General features: G+C 40.1%; 1 protein-coding gene across 5 annotated transcripts in view; it reads left to right on the forward strand.

Moving 5' to 3' along the window:
• Positions 1–20038, forward strand: part of GATB (glutamyl-tRNA amidotransferase subunit B) — a 94268-nt gene that overhangs the window by 21450 nt on the left and 52780 nt on the right. The window lies entirely within an intron of this gene.

Here is a 20038-nt window from a genome sequence, read left to right on the forward strand (position 1 = left end):
TTCCTTTATAGCTGGTTGTAAACATTTAAGATGCCTGTAGTCACTCATATAACTTCTGTTTACTTATCATAGCCAGCTAGCTATCTTATTTACCTTATCTCTGATTCTTTTTCATTTTTACATCTGTGCAGAGAAGTTAACATATATGAAAGCACTTCATAGACTCTCAAGTAGCATGTAAATTTTATTTGGTGTTATAGTATTTGTATTAGTGCATTTTTACCTTGCTGATAAAGACATGTACTGGGCAATTTACTAAAGAAAAACGTTTATTGGACCATGGTTCCACCTGGCTGGGGAAGCCTTACCATCATGGCAGAAGGTGAAAGGCGCATCTCACATGGCAGCAGACAAAATAGGACAGTTTATGTGGAAAATTCCCATTTTTAAAACCATCAGATCTCACGAGACTTACTTGCTGTCATGAGAATGGCACAGGAAAGACCTCCCCCAATGATTCAGTTACCTCCCACTGGGTCCCTCCCATAACATGTGGGAATTCAAAGTGAGATTTGGGTGGGGACACAGCCAAACCATATCATTCCACCAATGAATTCCTCACATTTCAAAACCAATCGTGCCTTCCCAGTAATCCTTCAAAGTCTTAACTCATTTCAGCATTAACTCAGAAGTCCACAGTCCCAAGTCTCATCCGAGACAAGGACAGTCCCTCCACCTATGCCTTGTAAAATCAAAATTAAGTTAGTTACTTCCTAGATACAATGAGGGTATAGGCATTGAATAAATACAGCCATTCCAAATGGGAGAAATTGGCCAAAACAGAGGGGCTACAAGCTCCATGCAAGTCTGAAATTCAGCATGGTGGTCAAATCTTAAAGCTCCAAAATTACCTCCTTTGACTCCAGGTCTCATATCCAGGTCAAGCTGATGCAAGAGGTCTTGGGCAGGTCCATCCCTGTGGCTTTGCAGGGTACAGCCTCCTTCCTGGTTGCTTTCATGGGCTGGCATTGAGTGTCTGCAGCTTTTCTAGGTACACAGTGCAAGCTGTCAGTGGATCTACCATTCTGGGGTCTGGAGGATGGTGGCCCTTTTCTCACAGTTCCAGTAGGGACTCTCTTTGGGGACTCGAACTCCACATTTCCCTTCCTGCACTGCCTAGCAGAGGTTTTCCATTTGGGTCCCACCCCTGTAGCAAACTTTTGCCATGGCATCCAGGCGTTTCCATACATCTTCTGAAATCTAGGTGGAGGTTCCCAAACCTCAGTTCTTGACTTCTTTGCACCCACAGGCTCAACACCATGTGAAAGCTGCCAAGGTTTGGGGCTTCCAGCCTACGAAGCAACAGTCCAAGCTGGACCTTGGCCCCTTTTAGTCCTGGCTGGAGTGGCTGGGATGCAGGGCACCAAGTCCCTAGACTGCACACAGCACAGGCACCCTGGGCCTGGTCCACAAAACCATTTTCTCCTAGGTGTCCAGGCCTGTGGTAGGAGGACCTACCTTGAGTCTGACATGTGCTGGAGACATCTTCCCCATTATCTTGGGGATTAGTGTTGTGCTTCTTCTTACTTATGAAAATTTCTGCAGCCAGCTTCAGTTTCTCCACAGAAATGGGTTTTTCTTTTCTGTCACGTTGTCAGACTGTAAATTTTCCAAACTTTATGCTCTGCTTCCTTTATAAAACTGAGTTCCTTTAATAGCACCCAAGTCACCTCTTGAATGTTTTGCCACTTAGAAATTTCCTCTGCCAGATATCCTAAATCATCTCTCTCAAGTTCAAAGTTCCACACATCTCCAGGGCAGGGGCAAAATGTCATACGTAATAAGAGTCACCTTTGCTCTAGTTCCCAACAAGTTTCTCATCTCTATCTGAGACCACCTCAACCTGGACCTTATTGTCCATATCACTATCAGTCTTTTGAGCAAAATCATTCAACAAGTCTCTAGGAAGTTTCAAAGTTTCTCACATATTCCTGTCTTCTTTTGAGCCCTCCAGACTGTTCCAACCTCTACCTGGTACCTGGTACCCAGATCCAAAGTCGCTTCTGCATTTTTTGGTATCTTTTCAGCAACATCCCACTCCTGGTACCAATTACTATATTAGTTTGGTTTTACACTGCTGATAAAGACATACCTGAGACTGGGCAGTTTACAAAAGAAAGAGGTTTATTGGTTCCACCTGGCTGAGGAGACCTCACAATCATGGCAGAAGGTGAATGGCTTATCTCACATGGTGGCAGACAAGAGAAGAGAGCTTGTGCAAGGAAATTCCCATTTTTAAAACCATCAGATATCAAGACTTATTTACTATCATGAGAACACCACAGGAAAGACCTGCCCCCATGATTCATTTACCTCCCATTGGGTCCCTTCCATGACACACGGGAATTCAAGATGATATTTGGGTGGGAAACAGCCAAACCATATCAATACTCATGTTTTTAACTTTGTATCATTAAAATGTGAGCACAGATACTTCACTTCATAGTGGCCAATAAAATTGGGTTGGGAATGTCAGTGGTGAACACTTATATCACACTTTCCTGAAGTAACTTAGGATGGCATGTATTCACAACAGTATGAGTAACAATGAGAAATTTTCAGTCATAGATGTTTCTCAGAGAAGCACAAATTGATAAAAATATACATGTATATTTATATAGTGAGGCAACAGAACAAAGCACTGATGGAAAATAAGATACATACAACTTTGGGGGAAGCTAAAAGTATTTTAAACTAGAAAAGATATAATTGGGGAAAATTATTTTCCTACCAGTTAAAAGAACAAATCTTCCCTTTATAATACAGAATCTATAACAAACTCAAACAAAACGGTAAGAAAGAAACAATCCCATCAAAAAGTGGGCTAAGGACATGTATAGACAATTCTCAAAAGAATTGGTGTCTATTTGCAGGGTTTATATACTTCTCTATAGAGACTGTGGAATTCTCTAAGAGATTTTGGTTGCACCATACTTTATTTCATATACAAGGGCCTCAATAATGTCCCATAACTTAATTGAATCTATGGCATAACAAAGTTTAGGTAGATAGCTTTAATATGTAATGCTTTCTTTCTAGAGCTGATTTTCAGCAGCAGTGAATGGAAGTGGCAGGATGTGGGGTTTACAGGTCAGCATGAGTTGCTTTTTTATTTTATTTTGATTTTCCATAAGTTATTGGTGTACAAGTGGTATTTGGTTACATGAGTAAGTTCTTCAGTGGTGATTTGAAGTATACATTGCAGTATATATTGCACTATATATGTTGTCTTTTATCCCTTGCTCCCTCCTATTCTTCCCCCCAAGTCCTCAACATCCATTGTATAATTTTTAAGCCTTTGTGTCCTCGTAGCTTAGCTTCCACATATCAGTGATAATATACAATATTTAGTTTTCTATTCCTGAGCTACTTCACTTAGAATAATAGTCTCCAGTCCCATCCAGGTCATTGCAAATGCTGTTAACTTACTCTTTTTTATGGATGAGTAGTATTCCATTGTGTGTGTGTGTGTGCGTGTGTGTGTGTGTGTGTGTGTGTGTATGTATATATATATATCACAGTTTCTTTATCCACTTGTCGATTGATGGGCATTTGGGTTGGTTCCACGATTTTGCAGAATTGTGCTGCTATAAACGTGTGTGCAAGTGTCTTTTTTGAATAATGACTTCTTTTTCCTTTGAGTAGATACCCCGTAGTAGGATTGCTGGATCAAATGGTAGTTCTACTTTTAGTTCTTTAAGGAATCTCCGTACTGTTTTCCATAGAGGCTGTACTAGATTATATTCACACCAGCAGTGTAGAAATGTTTCCTGATTGCCGTATGTAGACCAACATCTACTGTTTTTTGTTTCTTTGATTATGGCCATTCTTGAAGGAGTAAGGTGGTATTGCATTGTGGTTTTGATTTGCATTTCCCTGATCATTAGTGAGGTTGAGCATTTTTTCGTGTTTGTTGGCCATTTGTATGTCTTCTTTTGAGAATTGTCTATTCATGTCCTTAGCCCACTTTTTGATGGGATTGTTTTTTTCTTACCATTTTGTTTCAGTTTGTTGTAGATTCTAGTTATTAGTCCTTTGTCATATGTATAGATTGTGAAGATTTTCTCCCACTCTGTTTACTCTGCTGACTGTTCCTTTTGCCATGCAAAAGCTCTTTAGTTTAATTAGGTCCCAGCTATTTATCTTTCTTTGTATTGCATTTGCTTTTGGGGTTTTGGTCAGGAAATCCTTGCCTAAGCCAATGTCTGGAAGGGTTTTTCCAGTGTTACTATCTAGAATTTTTATAATTGCAGTTCTTAAGTTTTAATCTTTAATCCTGAGTTGATTTTTGTAGAAGGTGAGAGATAAGGATCTAGTTTCATTCTCCTACATGTGGCTAATATCCCAACACCATTTATGGAAAAGGGTGTCCTTTCCCCACTTGTTTTTGTTTGCTTTGTTGAAGATCAGTTGACTGTAAGTATTTGAATTTATTTCTGGGTTCTCTATTCTGTATCATTGGTCAGTGTGCCTATTTTTATACCAGTACCACACTGTTTTGGTGACTATGGCCTTATAGTATAGTTTGAAATCAGGTAGTGTGATGCCTCCAGATTTGTTCTTTTTGCTTAGTCTTGCTTTGGCTATGTGGGCTCTTCTTTGTTTCCACATGAATTTTAGAATCGTTTTTTCTAACTCTGAGGAATGATGGTGGCATTTTGATGGGGATTGTGTTGAATTTGTAGATTGCTTTTGGCACTGTTGTCATTTTCACAATATCAATTCTACCCATCCATGAGCATGGGATGTGTTTTCATTTGTTTGTGTCGTCTATGATTTCTTTCAGCAGTGTTTTGTAGGTTTCCTTTTAGAGGTCCTTCAATTCCTTTGTTAGGTATATTCCTAAGTATTTTATTCTTTTTACTACTATTTTAAGAGGGGTTCAAGTAACCAAAACAGCATGGTATGGGTACCAAAACAGATATATAGACCAGTGGAACAGAGCAGAGGCCTCAGAAATAACACCACACATCTACAGCCATCTGATCTTTGACAAACTTGACAAAAACAAGCAATGGGGAAAGAATTCCCTATCTAATAAATGGTGCTGGGAAACTAGCTAGCCATATACAGAAAACTGAAACTGGATCCCTTCCTTTACACCTTATACAGAAATTAACTCAAGATGGATTAAAGACTTAAACATAAGACCTAAAACCATAAAAACCCTAGAAGAAAAGCTAGGCAGTATCATTGAGGACATAGGCATAGGCAAGGATTTCATGGCTAAAACACCAAAAACAATGGCAGCAAAAGCCAAAATTGACAAATGGGATCTAATTGAACTAAAGAGCTTCTGCGCAGCAAAAGAAAGTATCATCAGAGTGAACCGGCAACCATCCAAATGGGAGACAATGTTTGCCATCTATCCATCTGACAAAGGGCTAATAACAAGAATCTGCAAAGAACTTAAACAAATTTACAAGAAAAAAACAACCCCATCTAAAATTGGGCAAAGGATATGAACAGACACTTCTCAAAAGAAGACATTTATGTGGCCCACAAACAGGAAAAAAACCTCATCATCACTGGTCATTAGAGAAATGCAAATCAAAACCACAGTGAGATACTGTCTCACCCCAGTTAGAATGGCAATCATTAAAAAGTCAGGAAAGAACAGATGCTGGAGAGCATGTGGAGAAATGGGAACACTTTTACACTGTTGGTGGGAGTGTAGATTAGTTCAACCATTGTGGAAGGCAGTGTGGCGATTCCTCAGGGATCTAGAACCAGAAATACCATTTGACCCAGCAATCCCATTACTGGGTAAATACCCAAAGGATTATAAATAATTCTCCTGTAAAGACACATGCACGTGTATGTTTATTGCAGCACTATTCACAATAGCAAAGACTTGGAACCAGTCCAAATGCCCATCAATGATAGACTGGATAAAGAATATGTGGCACATGTAACCATGGAATACTGTGCAGCCATAAAAATGATAAGTTTATGTCCTTTGCAGGGACATGGAAGAAGCTAGAAACCATTATTCTCTGCAAATTAACATAGAAACGGAAAACCAAACACCACATGTTCTTACTCATAAGTGAGAACTGAACAATGAGAACACATGGACAGAGGGGAACATCACACACTGGAGCCTGTTAGGGAGTGGGGGGCTAGGGGAGGGATACCATTAGGAGAAATACCTAATGTAAGTAATCGGTTGATGGGTCCAGCAAACCACCATGGCACACGTATACCTATGTAACAAACCTTCACATTCTGCACATGTATCCCAGAACTTAAAGTATAATTTTTTAAAAAAGGGCAGGGGAATTGAATTTTTTTTCTTTTTAAACTGCAATTAGAGTTTTTGATTTGATTCTCCACTTGGTTGCCATTGGTGTATAGAATAGCTACTGATTTGTGTACATTAATCTTGTATCTGGAAACTTTGCTCAATTCTTTTATCAGTCCTTGGAGCTTTCTGGAGGAGTCTTTAGGGTTTTCAAGGTAAATAATCATACTGTTAGCAAACAGGAACAGTTTCACTTCTCTTTATAGATTTCGATGCCCTTTCTTTCTTTCTCTTGTCTGATTGCCCTGGCTAGGACTTTTGGCACTATGTTGAAGAGGAATAGTGAGAGTGGGCATCCTTGTCTCGTTCCTGTTCTCAGAGGGAATGCTTTCAACTTTTCCCTAGTCAGTACTATGTTGGCTGTGGGTTTGCCATAGATGGCTTTTATTACATTAAGTTAGGTCCTTTTATGTCGATTTTACTGAGGGTTCAATCATAAAGGATGCTGGATTTTGTTGAATGCTCTTTCTGCATCTGTTGAAATGATCATGTAATTTTTGTTTTAAATTCTGTTTATGTGGTGTATCATATTTATTGACTTGTGTATGTTAAACCTGTTCTGCATCCCTGGTATGAAACCCACTTGATGATGGTTGATTATCTTTTTGATATATTGTTGGATTCAGTTAGCTAGTATTTTGTTAAGGATTTTAGCATCTATTGTTCGGCAAGGATATCTTTTTTTTTGGTTGTGTCTTTTCCTGGTTTTGGTATTAGGGTGATGTTGGCTTTATAGAATGAATTAGGGAGGGTTCCTTATTTTTCTATCTTGTGGAATAGTGTCAAAAGGATTGATACCAATTCTTCTTTGAATGTCTGGTAGAATTCTGCAGTGAATCATCTGGTCCTGGACTTTTTTTGTTGGCAATTTTTAAATTACTGTTTCAATCTCTCTGCTTGTTATTGGTCTATTAAGGGTATCTAATTCTTCCTGATTTAAGTTAAGAGAGTTCTATTTTCCCAGGAATTTATTCATCTCTTCTAGGTTTTCTAGTTTATTTGCATAAAGGTGTTCATAGTAGCCTTGAATGATCTTTTGCATTTCAGCGGTGTCAGTTGTAATATCTCCTGTTTCATTTCTCAGTGTGGTTTGAATTTTCTGTCATCTTTTCTTGGTTAATCTCGCTAATGATCTATTAATTTTATTTATCTTTTCAAAGAACCAGTTTTTTGTTTCGTTTATTTTTTGGTAGCTTTTTGTTTCAATTTCATTTAGTTCTGTTCTGATCTTGGTTATTTCCTTTCTTCTGCTGTTTTTGGATTTGGTTTGTTCTTGTTTCTCTAATTCCTTGAGGTGTGACCTTAGTTTGTCTGTGTTTTTTTAAACTTTTTGAGGTAGGCATTTTGGGCCATGAACTTTCCTCCTAGCACCACTTTAGCTGTATCCCAGAGGTTTTGATAGGTTGTGTCATTATTGTCATTCAGTTTGAATAATTTTTTAATTTCCATTTTTATTTCATTTTTTAACCCAATGCTCATTTAGGCGCTGGTTATTTAATTTCCGTGTATTTGTGTGGTTTTGAAGGTTTCTTTTGGAGTTGATTTCTAGTTTTATTCCACTGTGGTCTGAAAGAGTTCTTGATATAATTTCAATTTTCTTAAATTTATTGAGGCTTGATTTATGGCCTATCATATGGTCTGTCTTGGAGAAATTTCCATGCACTGTTGAATAGAATGTGCATTCTGCAGTTGTTGGATGCAGTGTTCTGTATATATCTGTTAAGTCCATTTGTTCCAGGGTAGAGTTTAAATCCATAGTTTCTTTGTTGACTTTCTGACTTGATGACCTGTCTAGTGCTGTCAGTGGAGTTTTGAAGTCCCCCACTATTATGGTGTTGCTGTCTGTCTCATTTCTTAGGTCTCTTAGTAATTGTTTTATAAATTTGGAACCTCCAGCGTTAGGTGCATATATGTTTAGAATTGTGGTGTTTTCCTATTGGACCAGGCCTTTTACCATTATATAATGCTCCTCTTTGTTTCTTTTAACTGCTGTTGCTTTACAGTTTGTTTTGTCCAATGTAAAAATAGCTTCCCCTGCTCACTTTTGGTGTCCATCTGCATGAAATGCCTTTTTCACCCCTTTACTTTAAGTGTATGTGGGTCTTTATGTGTTAGGTGAGTCTCCTGAAGGCAGCAGATAGTTGGTTGAGTTCTTATCCATTCTGCAGTTCTATATCTTTTAGGTGGAGCATTTAGGCCATTTATATTCAGTGTGATTATTGAAATGTGAGGTAACGTTGCATTCATCTTGCTCTTTGTTGCCTGCGTAATTTGAGTATTTTTGTTCATTTGTTTTTTGTTTTTTGTTTTTTGTTTTAATTTGTATTTTTATTTTATAGGTCTTGTGTGATTTATGCATTAAAGAGATTTTGTTTTGATGTGTTTTCAGGGTTTGTTTCAAGATTTAGAGCGCCTTTTAGCAATTCTTGTAGTGGTGGGTTGGTAATGGTGAATTCTCTCAGCATTTGTTTGTGTGAAAATGACTGTATCTTTCCTTCATATATGATGCTTGGTTTCATTGGATACAAAATTCTTGACTGATAATTGTTTTGTTTGAGGAGGCTAAAGATAGGGCCCTAATCCCTTCTAGCTTGTAGGGTTTCTGCTGAGAAATCTGCTGTTAATCCAGGTTTTCCATTATAGGTTACCTGGTGCTTCTGTCTCACAGTTCTTAAGATTCTTTCCTTCATCTTAACTTTGGATAACCTGATGACAGTGTGCCTAGGTGAAGATTTTTTGGTGATGAATTTCCCAGGTGTTCTTTGTACTTCTTGTATTTGCATGTCTATGTGTCTAGCAAGGCTGGGGAAGTTTTCCTTGATTCTTCCCCAAAATATGTTTTCCAAGCTTTTAAATTGTCTTCTTCCTCAGGAACACCAATTATTCTTAGGTTTGGTTACTTAACATAATCCCAGTCTTCTTGGAGGCTTTGTTCATGTTTTCTTATTCTTTTTTCTTTGTCTTTGTTGGATTGGGTTAATTCAAACACTTTGTCTTTGAGCTCTGAATTTCTTTCTTCTACTTGTTCACTTCTATTGCTGAGACTTTCCAGAGCATTTCCCATTTCTAAAAGTGTGTCCAAATTTCCTGAATTTTTTATTGCTTTTTTCTTTAAACTATCTATTTTCTTGAGCGTTTCTCCCTTCACCTTGTATCATATTTTGGATTTCCTTGCATTGGGCTTTGCCTTTCTCTGGTCCCTCCCTGATTGGCTTAATAACTAACCTCCTTAATTCTTTTTAAGATAAATTAGGGATTTCTTCTTGATTTGGATTTATTGCTGGTGAACTAGTGTGATTTTGGGGCGGTGTTAAAGAGCCTTGTTTTGTCATACTACCAGGGTTGTTTTTTCTGGTTCCTTCTCATTTGGGTAGGCTCTGTCAGAGGGAAGGTCAAGGCCTGAAGGCTGTTGTTCAGATCTTTTTGTCCCACAGGTGTTCCCTTGATACAGTACTCTCTCCCTTTTCCTGTGGATGTGGCTTTCTGTGAGTTGAACTGTAGTGGATGTTGCCTCTTTTCTGGGTCTAGCCACCCAGCAAGTCTTCCTGGCTTTGGGCTGGTACTGGTTGCTGTCTGCAGAGTCCTGTGATGTGAACCGTCTATGGGTTTCTTAGCTGTGGATACCAGCGCCTGTTCCTGTGAAGGTGGCAGAGGGTGCAGTGGACTCAGTGGGGGTCCTTAGCTTTGGTGGCTTATTGCTCTATTTTTGTGCTGGTTGGCCTCCTGCCAGGAGGTGGCGCTTTCCAGAGAGCATCAACTATAATATTGTTGAGAGGGACTGGTGGTGGGTGGGGCCCTAGAACTTCCAAGATTATATGTCCTTTGTCTTCCTCTGCCAGGATGGGTAAGGAAGGACCATCAGGTGGGGGCAGGTCTAGGGATATCTGAGCTCAGACTCCTTGGTTGGGTCTTGCTGCAGCTGCTGTGGGGGATAGGGGTGAGATTCCCAGGTCACTGGAGTTGCGTACCTAGGAGGATTATGGCTGCCTCTGCTGAGTCATGCAGGTTGTCAGGGAAGTGGGGCAAAGTCAGCAGTAACAGCTCCCACACAAACCAAAGGGCCATTGTCATCACTCACACTGAGTTCCCTGCAGCAGCCCCAAGTCTGTTTCCAGGCAGAGGGTGAGTGGGCTTGAAAACTTGCCCAGGCTTTGCACCTCCCATAGTATTTGGGGTGTCTCCAGGGTCCTGTAGGAGCAGTCCATAGAGGGTCTGTGGGTCCTCTCAGGATTGCTGGTCTCTTCTTGCAGTTGATCTGGACCTGAAATTCACAGTGCAAGCCTCCGCATGCTGCTCTGTCTGGAGCTGCAGTCTAGTCCTGCCTCCCATCTGTCATGATCTGGGCAGCAGCAATTTCAATAGCTCCTGCCTCCCTTAGGGTCTCTCCCTTTTCTCTTCATAGCTATAGATTCCTTGAGTTTTGTGTGGGAGGCTTGTAACGTCTTACCTAGATAGGAGAATTACCTAACCCTTCCCCTCTCTCCAACATTTTTTTTTTTTTTTTTTTTTTTTTTGAGACGGAGTTTCGCTCTTGTTACGCAGGCTGGAATGCAATGGCGCGATCTCCGCTCACCACAACCTCTGCCACCTGGGTTCAAGAAATTCTCCTGCCTCAGCCTCCTGAGTAGCTGGGACCACAGGCATGTGCCACCATACCCAGCTAATTTTTTTGTATTTCTGGTAGAGACAGGGTTTCACCATGTTGACCAGGATGGTCTCGATCTCTTGACCTCGTGATCCACCCTCCTCCGCCTCCCAAAGTGCTGGGATTACAGGCTTGAGCCACCGCGCCCGGCCCAACATTTTTTTATTAAAAAAATAAAATAAAATTTATAGAGAAGTTGAAAGAATAGTACAGTGAAAGCCATCCTGCAGCTAGATTTTTTTTTTCCTCCTTTAGATGAGCCATTTGAGAGTAAGTTGCAGACATCATGGCACTTCCTCTCTAAATATCTTAGCTTCTATCTCCTAAGAATAAAAATGTTCTTTTACATGATCACAGTATGATTTTCACACTCAGGAAAGCTAACATTGATGGAATTCTGTTATTTAAAACATAGTTTATATTCAGATTTGCAGTTGTCTCAGTATTGTCCTTTATTTTGTCCCCCAATGAAAGAGCCAATCATTGCATTTATTGCCGTGTCTCTTTAGACCTTTTGCTTTTTGTTTCTTTTCCTTTACCTTCCTTTCTTTCTCTCTCTTCCTTCTTTCTTCATAACATTGACAGTTTTGAAATATCCAGGCCAATTATCTTACCTTACTGTCTATTCCTAAGGCAAACATTAAGGAAACAGGGAGTTAGCCCTATGGAAGTTTGAGTTTTTTTCTTTCTTCTTCCTTTGACCCTCCATGATTTTATGACTTCTAAGAAGCCTCTAAAAAGACGCTATATTCATTACTATTGGATGCGTGAAATTAAAGGTAGTTTTTTTTCTTCCTGATAGACTGTTCCAAAGACTCACTTCGCAGGACATTTGTGAGACCAGTGAATATATAGCAGGTGCACTTTTGACAAAATGGCGTGTGTCTCCAGGAATTTGTTTCTGATATTCATAGGCCTTGTTCATACCTGATCCTGTATTCATATCAATAGTGAATACTTAGCTGCATTTCTTACTTAGAGTTTGGTTGGTTCAAGTCAATTGTTTTGTTTCTTAGCAATAGTAAAATATTTTAACTTAATACTAATCTTATCTATAAAGAAGAATAGCTCTGATCATTAGAGCTTTTCAGTCATGAAATTAATGTTTCTTGTTACTATCACTGATTCCTCTTGAGGTTTCAGTGATGTGAAATAGTTTGCCATTCCATCAGATCTCTCCAGGTGTAGAGTCTGATGAGTAAATTTTAGGACAGGTCAGGAAAGACTTGGCAGTTTCCGGTATGGAGCAAATCTAAAATGAATGAGTTTGTGTTTTAGCTTTTTAAATGTTAATATACTTTTTTAAAAAAGTTATAAACAAGAGAAAAACAAATATTCAAAGTAGGAGAAATCTTTCTTTATTAAAGCTTCTGGCCATATCTTATAGTTGTATTCAAAAAGAACAATGTTGTTTGATTGTTTGGTTTTGTATTTTTACTTGATTCCCATGTCCTTTATACATCTCTTCTCCATCGATTCTCATTAAATTTCAAAAGTAGCTACTAGCTTAGAAGACAGGAAGTTACAGATGTGTGGCAGGCAAGAGTGAGTTGGGAGCAAAAACTGGCTCAGTTAACTGGTTTGTAACTTCAGCCTGTTAAAAGCTAGTTTCTTTTATTTGCACATGGGAGCTTTTTTTGGCCACGGGAAAGCATGCAAGATTATCCAGGAAGTTTTGTTTCATTATGAAACCAAGAAAATGAACTCATATAAACTCCCCAAGACATTAAGAAATACAGCCTCTGTTCCACTGGAGATAACACAAGTAATTACCACAAAAGGTGTTGGTTATCATTTAAGGAGGAAATACTATGTTGACATAATACATAATTTCAGCATCTGTTGTGCCTTATTTTGGATTATAAATCCACACTAATGGATCTGTGGAGCTGTTTAGACCTTTTCTCATCAAATTCCCATGCCTCCTAGAAAAGTTTACATATAAAAGATTCGATTGAGATGGGCAATTTACATTTAATAACACTTTCATTCTGAAACTAGTATTACTAAATATCTGCCATGCTTGAAGTTATTTTATTTAATTCATAGAACACTCCTGTCAAATAGCTGTTCTTCCTTAGACAGATAAAGTAAGGCCTAGAGAGGTAAGGTAATTTGTACAAGATCACATGGCTACTATGAGGAGTGAGTTCAGATTCTGTTCTTTCTGACTCAGTTTTGCCCTAGATCATCAATTAGTATAAGTCTCCTCAGAGATCAGGTTGATCTCAGGTTGAAATGTCCAGGCCAATTATTTTATCTTACTGTCTATTCCTAAAGCAAACATAATTACTCACTAGTGAGTGAGTAATGCCAGATTATAACTGTTGAAAATGTTGTGGGAAAAAGGAATAGAGACCAGTTAACCCACATACCCAGTCTTGTCTTTTACTTGCTGCCAACCACTGTAATCTCCCTATCTAATGTGGCTAATGAGCCAAGTATGAGACTTTACAAATGTACGCTATAGTAGTTGGGTCATTGGCCTCCAATCCAAAAGCGAAATCCAAGCAAACCAGCTGTATCATGGGAGAGCTCTTTTCATCTAGGTTAGAGGTGGACCTAGGACTGATGTAGGCCAAAGGCTTTTCTGCTCTTTTTCTATAATCCCATAGGTGAATCTCAGATCTTAGCATTCCAGTGGTCCATGGAAAAGCAGTACAGGGCCGGGTATGGTGACTCAAGCCTGAAATCTCAGCACTTTGGGAGGCTGAGGCAGGCACATTGCTTGAGCCCAGGAGTTCCCGACCAACCTGGGCAACATAACAAGACCTTGTCTCTACATAATATAAATTAAAAAATTAACCAGGCATGATAGTTCACACCTGTGGTCCCAGCTACTCAGGAGGCAGAAGTGGGAGTATTGCTTGAGCCAGGAAGATCTAGGCTGCATTGAGCTATGATCTGGCTACTGCACTTCAACCTGGATGACAGAGTAAGACCTTGTCTCAAAAAGAAGAAAAGAAAAACAAGAGAGATACCTCCAGTGCCAAAAGCCAGGCTGGCATCAGGTGCCTGTCTTAAGGTGACTGTGGCCTCCTGAGCTTGCTAGATAGGCAAAGGCAGGAAGAAGATGGAATCCCAGATGAGAAAAATAGGACTTTTGCACTCTGGACCAAGGAAAACTTCCTCCCCTGGCTTCTGACTGCCCCTGGGGAATGGAATTAGTATAAGAGAACTCAGATTAGAGAGGTCACTGGGAGCTGAGGACAGCTGAACCAGCCAGACTACACTTTTCTTTGGAATCAGAGTTGCTTCCTGTGCGATGGCTAATTGATTTTCTTTCCCCTTTGTGAAAGGGGGATTTAAACAAAAGAGGGAATGTAGGCTTCACATTTTCCTTGTCCCTAGGCAATGCCTTTGTTTAAGGATAAAGAACATGTATATGTGGCTCTGTCTACATAAGTACTTATTGTCTGCATAAAAGGAGTACCTTTTGGTGATAAAATTCCACTTTAAAAAATTAACTGACCAGTTAAGCAAGCTTAATTATTATAGCACAAGAGGTTTTGTATTTGTTTTGGGTGATGATAAAAGGGCTCAGTGGTGAGAACCAGTGTAGGGGCGCGGGAACAGGGGAGCAATATTCTCAACTGTAATGAAAATTTATCTGTGTGGTAACTTTTGCTTTGAATACGAATCAGAGGGAGTTCATGCTTTGAGACAAATTTATGGTTAGCAGTAAGATAAAGGCCTGTTTTACTGCCTTCTTTTTACTTAGTAAATCTTCATTGCTTTCTCTCCATAGATTAAGGCATTTACCATGCTATATCCTAATTATCAGATTTGTCATGTGTAGCATCAAAGAGTAATTGCCATGTGGGCTTTTTGGAAAACATCACCTTCTACTCTTTGTTTTAATGTTTAAGGGGAATTGCCAACTGGATTTCAGTGAGGACTCTAGTCTTGCCATGTCACCTCAATTTTTTAAGGATGTATTGATATTTATTGGACTAACTTTGGGTATTAAAGCATCATGGGCTCACCAATTGAGGGCAAAGTAAGAAGAGGAGAGAAATGGTATGAATTGCAAACTATTTTGAAAGACACTCGGTTTTATTCCTTTGAAGTACATAACAAGATGTTTCTCAGTCTAGATCCTAGAGACTGGCTTTTGTGAATAGATTTATTTGTAATTAGTGGAATTTCACATAAAAGCACAAAAATCCTAGAGAATATTTTATGGACTTAAGTAGGTTATATAATCTTCTTTAATTCTGTTAATTTGCTTAGCAAACGCTTTCCTGGTATTTAATGTAGATTTACAGTTCAGTTCAATCCCGATGAGTTATCACAAACGTTCCTTAGAAGTTAGTTGCATTTCCTAATTCTTGGCTCCATGCATGTGAAAAAGGTGTCCACAAAATGTTCAGTTTTAGGTTGATTGGACAGACTAGAGAGTGGCATTTGCTTTATTGAATAGCTGCTTATTAATCAAAAGAAAAAAATGGCAGAAATAAACATAGAACTGTATGGATTTGCTGTGGTGGTCATGGCTGTGTGCTCTCAGCTCTGTGCTGACACCGTTTCTCTGCTCCAGTCTGAATGGCAGGGAGGCTGCTACAGATCCTAGGGCCCCAGCTCAGCTGGCTTCTGGCTGGGTCAGGCCAGCAGGAGGCTCTGATGAGAGACTAGAGGTAGGAGGAAAGGAGCAAAGAGGATATTTCGCCTTTGCTGTCTGCCTCCAGCAACATCTCTGGTAGAGGATGGGTCTTACCCATGGCTCCAGCTTCCAGTGTGTTTCTAGCATCCTCTGATGGTCCCATAACCTGGGATAGGAGTGGCTTCCTGCTATTGGAAATCTCCTAAATTGCTCAGCTGTGCCCTCTTGGACATTTCAGCTCTCTCTCATGTGGAATAAAATCTCTGTGTTAAAAGAGTGATTTCCTTTCCCTGATTCATACATTTTGTAGAACATTTTTGCTTTTATGTCACAGCTTATAGTCTTTTGGATGTTGATAAAAGAAATGTTAAATTATTCATTATCTCACTTAATCAGCTTGGTATTATATTTAGGTGATAGGGCAAAGAAGAATAAGACAAAATGACCTGATTGCCCTGGGGGAACTCAGTCTGTTTGGAGACACAGTGCATTCTCCAAGCACCAGGGGAGCTAAAAGGAACAAGACCTAGACTGAAATAGTGGTGGGAAAGATGTCACAAAAGAGGCGACATCCGAGAGTCTTGCCAGATGCTAAGGTCTTGCTCAAGCAGATGAGGAAGAAGGCCATTCCCAGCAGAAGCAGCAGATTGTACAAAAGCATGTTTCACACTTGGCTGCAGGAGCATGGTGATCAGGCGGACTGGAGGAAGAGGAAGCTAGAGAGGTGGTCCGGGCTAGACTACCAAGGGCATTGAAGCCCCTGCCAGGCACTTGGACTTTATCCTGATAGGACTGGGGAGCAGTAAAAAGGATTTTAAGCAGAGGAATTACATGAACAGGTTTATCCTTCAAAAAAGTCACCCTAGGAGAAGTGTGGAAGAGAGATTAGAGGGCTGGAAATAGAGGCAGAGAAACCTTCTGGCCAGGTGGTAAGTGGCAGACGTCCTGGTAGGAGCAGGTGGTATTTAAACAAAGATCTGAATTAAAACTGAAGGCCTGAGGAGGAGGGGAAACATCAAGATATGTTAAGAAAGTAGAATGTGTAGAACTTAGTGATTTTTTCAAAGTGTTGGGAGTTGTCGTTAAGTGATGGTCTCAGAGATCAGGGAATTTAGCTAAATAAATGTTAAAACTAGAAGCCTGTTTCTCAAATTAGGGTCGCTGTGTCCCCTTAGAGGTCTCATGCAAACTCTGAGTTGTTTATGGTGCCTTATGAGCTGGATGTATCTTAGGTTTCAAACAAGTTATTGTTGCAGCACTACTCAGGTCTTACAGGTAAGCCAAACAAGCAATTCTTTATTAAAAACGGTCTGCTACTCCCGCCACCCACCACCCCAGAATCTTTTTCTTGGCCATGATGTACCTTATCTCTATCTACTAGTCATAAAATTTGTTGGCCGCCCACTGTATATTTGTCTCATCTCCTACCTCTACCCACCACAGCTTTCTCGTCTTCTGATTAAATAAAAGAATTAACCTCTTACTTGATAAATCATTGTATGAGTACCTGTGTCTCAGGGTTTCTGAAGTCTGGCAATAGAATATCCTCTGCTAGTTGAGAAAACATGGAGGCTTACCCATCACCAAGTCTTCCACATGCCAAAGACTGCACTGAAAGAACACTGAGTTCTTTCATGTAGTTAAAAGAACACAGTGCTTGCCCTCTGGGAGCTCAACATCTGGAAACAAACCTACAGAGGGAGAAACTGGCAAGAAGAAACACACTAGAAACAGCATCAGTCTTAAATGATGCACAGGGGGATTTGGGATGAGGTACTGCTCTGTAGTTATGGCCTGGTGTTAGTAGGTTTGATAGCTAAAACTATTTTATCTTGTAAGATTTCAGATTGAATATAGTGGTTGAGAGCCTGGGTTCTGGGGTCTGACTTCTGGCTCTGCCACTTCTATGTGTCTGTCACCCTGGCCAAACTGCATCATCTCTGTGCTTCCCTTCATGTAACATGAGGATCATAATAGTATCTACCGTGGGAATGAGAGGATTCAATGGCATGTGTGTGTGACGTGCGGCACACCTCCTGACACAATAAATACTCACTGCTGACCCTTCCTTAAGCCAAAAAGAAGCCTCTGAAGGCCCAGCTGAGACAGGTGTGCTGCATGAGTACCAAAGATTGCTACCTTCTTCCAAATGAGAGCTGCTGTGGCTAACCCTGAGATCCTTTGTAGTCATTTCATTACAAGGAAATTCTGGAACATACTTATCTTCAAGACAAGTTAGTCTTTTGAGTTTTTAAGTTCATCTTTGATTGTGTCACATACAATCAGTTGTCACTTCAGGGCACTTCTAGAAACAAGTTTGAAGGCCAGCATGTGGCAGGTAATATTGTAGAGGAGATGGGTATCACTGCCTCTCTGAAACTTTGCATTGATACTCATCCCCTCCCTCCTCCTTTGAGTTCAACACACGTTAATTAAGCATCACTATTTTTCAGGTTCTGTATTCAGCTCCAGGGATACAAGGGTGAACAATTTCTGTCCTCGTGAAACTTGCAATTGTGTGGAAATATATGTGAACAAATTCAATCCGTTGTGATAGAAGCACCGATGGGAGTGTGTAGGAGGTCAGAAGAGGTACACAGAAGGGACAACAAGGAAGGTTTCACAGAGGTGGTGACATCTCACCAGGATTTTGAAGGGAATAAGAATGGGAAGACTCAGAAAATCAGCATGATTTGCACAGGAGAACTAGACCAGAGGTGTCAGGGAGTGGGGTGCTTGGTAGGAGATGAAATTGAAGATGTAGGCAAGAGCTTGATCATGTAAGAGCTTGGCCTTTGTCGTGGGAACATCAGGGGCCACTGAGGGACTTCAGGTAACAGAATGCCACAGATTTACATTTTTAGCAGGATCAACCTAGTATAAAAGACAAACTTGAAAAAGGTTTGCAGATGCTGGCAGGTTCTTGTCACCACTGCTGATTCATTGAGGGCAGAGCTGGGGTCCTATTTGTCTCTGTATCCCTAAATTTTAGTGCTTTATAGACATTTAAGAATTTTTTTGGAGTGAAGACAGCCCAAGTTGAATTTTCCCATTCTGCGTCCTACCCTCAGAACATGCTGACCTGGACCTCCATCTGTCACAAGCAGCTTGACTTAAGATCTTAGGAAATTCCTTTTTTTCTTGGCATTCTTTTACCTGGCACTCTCTCTGTTTACTAGCCCCTCTGTACAGCTGTAGTATGTGGTGATTGATGCTTATAATTCTGACCTTGAAGTACTTCATGCCTTCTAAATCATGAAAAAAAGATTAAAGCACATTCAGTATCGCTGTAATGTTTGTCTGTTTTGCTGCCTCCTTCTTCTCTGCAAAGTGGTGGTTTATGAAGTGCCCATGCACTTGTGTGCACACGGACACAGTGAGAATCTGTGATCGCCCTCAACTCTTCACCCACAGGGAGGCTAGATGCATGCTCAAAAATAAACAAAATAACCTGGGTTCTCTTCATGCCTAGGGAGGAAGCAGCTTGGCCCCAGGAGCAAAGTGGCTTGAAATGAGAGCAAAAGCGGTGGTTAGGAAAGCGGAGGGAATGATAAAGCAGAACTGGTACAGACCAGGAAGAAAGGCAGTTTATGAGCCAGCCCTGGCTGGCTACATTCTGGCCCCAGTAAGAGCAAAGCCCAGGGTCAGGACCCCAGCTTCACGTTCTGTGTGCCTGGACCCAAATCATCAGGGTTGGATTTGGCAGGATTACCATCTATATTTGTATCTCAGTAAGAATCACTCAGTAAAATGCCAAACATTAGGCAAGTGAAAAACATCAATAATTAGAGCTTCCTGTTCCCCACACATCTTTTCTTGGAAACCTTTATTGCTGCAGAGCTGACATTATTAGGCACAGAATGAAGAACTCCAAATACAAACTGTGAGATGGCTCCATCTTATAACCTGAGACCTGAAAAAGAAGGGTGTGATGTTGTCACTAGGAGGGAGATTTGTTTGGTTTTTCTTTGGGAACTGTATATTGTTAGTAAGTAGAAATGCCCCTTACATTTTGTCATACGGATTTCTTTTTAAAATCTGTGTGTTTGGTCAACATTTATCATCCCAGCCCAAAGAGCCAGTCCCTGAACCACGGAAGTTCTCTTGGGCGTCTCTAGGCCAGGGCATGTGTGGGCTTTACAGGCAGCTTCACCACTTGTCAGTTCTGTGAATTTGGGCAAATGTTTTAGACTCTTTGGATCTTACTGTTGTTGTTGTTTTTTAGTCTGAAATATTGGAATAATACAGATTCCTTATTTTATAGGGTTGCTATGAGGCTGAAATGAAATGCTGAATGTGGAAATGCTCAATTAGAAAGCCTTATCTATAGAAATAATGGTATATTAAATATACCAAAGTACATCATAAATATCCTCGTAAAACATAGAAATATATTTCATCTGCAAACATGACATCTTCCCAAATTTTCCCAAAGTAGAGTAAGGAAATGACATATTTACTGAGTCTCTCCCTTAGGGCAGGTGTT

This window comes from Saimiri boliviensis, chromosome 3 (assembly GCF_048565385.1).
Source record: "Saimiri boliviensis isolate mSaiBol1 chromosome 3, mSaiBol1.pri, whole genome shotgun sequence".
Classification (NCBI taxonomy): Eukaryota; Metazoa; Chordata; class Mammalia; order Primates; family Cebidae; genus Saimiri; species Saimiri boliviensis.